The sequence below is a fragment of the Numenius arquata genome, chromosome 2, assembly GCF_964106895.1.
Source record: "Numenius arquata chromosome 2, bNumArq3.hap1.1, whole genome shotgun sequence".
NCBI lineage: Eukaryota > Metazoa > Chordata > Aves > Charadriiformes > Scolopacidae > Numenius > Numenius arquata.
The window spans coordinates 39,934,026-39,937,161 of NC_133577.1; the positions used below are offsets into that span (position 1 = coordinate 39,934,026).

Consider the following 3,136-nt stretch of genomic DNA (forward strand, 5'->3'; position numbering starts at 1 on the left):
ACACCAAAGCAAGGCCCCAAACTGCTGGTTCCTCCCTGGGGAAGGGAGCGTAGGAGCCTGGAGGCACACAGGGGAAGGGGGAGAGGCCGCAGGGAGCAGCACCGGCCCCACGCAGTTCCTGAAGAAAGTGGTCTCTGGCTGGGGAATGGAGTCCTGCTCCCTCTGCTAGGTTGGGGCTTTTTTCCCAGTTACACAAAAGTAGCATTTTCCTTTTATAGTATTTTCAGTAGTTCTGCAAATATGCCTCCATACTGTCCTTATTCCTTGGCACTGGGACATGGTGCTCTGGCATGACGGTGAAAACGCGAACCTCACTGCAAGCAAAGGATGAATTTTATTTGCCCTTCGACATAGTACAGATCTCCCTTGTTGATTTAGACTTCCTTATACTGATAGGGAGCATGCTTCAAGGCATGACCGTACCGCCACCGAAATCAATGAAGTTAACGCAAAATCCAGAGGGGACAAAGTGGCAACTAGAATAGGGATGAAGTGGTAATTAAAAACCTTAAAGTGGCACTTTGGGGAGTTAACATCTGCAGTATGGACATTAAGGGGCAGTATGGATCTGGGCAACAAAGGCACCTCTGGCCGCTTGATCTCAAGGGTCTCGCTGAACTTTTTGGTATAAATTGCACTGCTGCAATAGTAGGTTAGATGTTAACACACGTGGTCACAAGATCTGGGCCTACGCAAACATTCAGGCAGCGCCCCCCAACTTTCTTTTCAGGAAGCTGCCCTTTTCCCGTGGCCCTGTCGCCTCTCAAATTGTGAAATCTGAAATTATTTGAATTATTTACCTTCCTGCTAGGGCCCATGCATTTGTGAAGCATTACCAAGGTAATGAGCAGTTACAAAGACTGTCACTGCCAAAGGAGGTAAAGTAAGGGGGGGAGATATTGCGACCCATCTGTTGTAGGCCGCACCAGTCAGTATTTACTTGGGCTCTGCATTAAATAACACAACTGTAAAATAACTTTTATTTCCAGCAAATTCACACGAGCAGCTCTTACCAGGGAAGTGCCTGTTACTCCACACTGACAAGCTGCTCTGAGAACACTGCACTTCAGTTGATACGCGAGTCCCTATCCGTATAACCATGTACATATACATACACATACAACTCCAACACCGGAAGCCCCCGCACGTGTGCTCCCTTTGTGTAGTGCTGTTGCCCCCACCCAAACTTTCCACACCGAGGTGCCCCCCAAGCACACTAAAAACCCCACAGCGCCGCTGCCCGGCAGGCACCGGCCCATGGGCGGGGAGGGATCCACGCGTGGAGGCCCACGCTGCCGCCAGGGCTGCATAATTTTTCTGTCAACTTTTTTTCTTTTCTTCCTCGGGAGCGCGGCCGATTCCCAAAAAAGCCCGTTTTCCCTCCCAAAAAAGCTGTGTGCTCCAGGTGAGGCTCGAACTCACAACCTCGGCATTGCTCGGCTTTGTACTGCTGTATAAGTACCGCGCGCTAACCGATTGCGCCACTGGAGCCCTGACACCAACTCCTCCCGAACGCTTTACCAAGCACCGACCCGGCCCCGGCGCCGGAAAGGCGGCGCGCCGCCCGCCTGCCACCCGCGCTGGGCAGCTGCCCCGGGCCCGCCCGGTTCCCTGCCCGGGCCGCGCTCTCGCCGTTACCGGCGGTGCGGGGAGAGGTAGAAGGGAGTTGGCGAACGCTGCGCCCCTCGGGGAGGGCGGTGCCCCCAAACACGTGAGGGAGGAGAGCGCCTGCGGTGCCCGGGACAAAGCCCTCCCGCCTCCCCGCCAGGCGGCCGGCCACAGGGACGGCGGGCGGCGGAGCGGGCCCCGGCGGCGGGGAGAGCCCGGCCCCCTCCGCCGCGAAGGCGGGGCCTGCCCGGGCGGGCCGAGCAGCACCGCCCGCTGCGCAGCCTCCGGCCGGCTCCGCGCCGGGCCGCCGCGGGGACAGCGGGAGCGGCCGGTGCTTCCCCTGCGCCCCTTCACCCCCCAGACATTGCTGGCGGCTGGAGCGGGCCCCGCCGAGCTGTGCCCCGGCCGCGGAACAGACAGGTACCGATCGCAGGGCGTGCGGAACCGGAGCTGCTGGCGGCCTTTGGTAAAAGGCGTTAGCCGCTGGGTCCACCAAGTTCATCCTCACCGTAATTCACATCGGTGGGGAAGTCGTGCACCTGTCTGTCGTGCTCAGGGCCAACCCAGAGAGAAAAGCAACTAAGTACTGCCAGTAAATTAAATTATTATCCCTGTAGTATCACTAAGCTGCACAGCCTTGGGCTTTGCAGCCCGCTTGCTAACTCCACCACCGTTGTGTGCAACTCGAGGGATGCCCTGGCACTTTCAAAACAAGTAGTACAGGTTGAAAGGAATTGCATAAAATTATTTTTGAATGATGGTTAATAGAAATAACCAGAAATATTGGGGTTTATCCTGTATGCACAATTCATTGAGGGCTTACTTTACCTCTGGACTGGATCTTACTTTACTGTAGTCCAAGTACTTTACTGAGTACAAAGCATCCGTAATATAAAGACACGATGTACAGGATCTAAGCTGATTATTCCAATACCTGAAGGTTTTGTCTTGCTGTTTGCTAGAATTCATGGATGGAATCAGGTGTTCTGTTAAGAAAAAGCTGAATAGATCTGAAAAGCTAACATCACATGCATGGAAACAACACAGTGTACGTATGATGTACTACATGCTTAGAAACAGTTATTAGAAGAAAACACACAGCCTTACTGCACATGTTTATTGTTAAAGTATACCACCAACATAGATTTATTCTGCAGTTGGATCTGTCTTACCTTTACGGGGCAGGAAGATGGCAAACGTATCTGGCACCAGCAGATATTTAAACCTAAGCAATGCTCCAACACTGTTACACAGTTGAGATAGAGACATAATTTTTTTTTTTTCCACCCATGGTTAGGCACTGGTCACCATATTTACTGTCCCAGATTGCTCTGTCAGGGTACTGACATAAGTACTAGAGCATTTCACTTTTTACAGCTACTTTACTGTGGGCAAAGCAAGAAGCTCTGGGCACTTCATGACAGGGTGGGTGGTCCTACACAGGGCTTGGATTTCCATGGCTTCTAAAAATGAACTATTGGTGGCCCAGCAGCAGATGACAGGCCCTCAGCCAGTTTTCAGTAGCATT

The 3,136-nt window shown here is 52.9% G+C and overlaps 1 non-coding gene across 1 annotated transcript; it reads right to left on the minus strand.

The window, feature by feature from the left end:
* Window positions 1-1,397: 1,397 nt before the first annotated feature.
* Window positions 1,398-1,491, minus strand: TRNAI-UAU (transfer RNA isoleucine (anticodon UAU)). The gene is made up of 2 exons: window positions 1,454-1,491; window positions 1,398-1,433 (listed from the first exon to the last, which is right to left on the minus strand). It is a non-coding gene; the product is annotated as a tRNA-Ile (tRNA).
* Window positions 1,492-3,136: the final 1,645 nt, after the last annotated feature.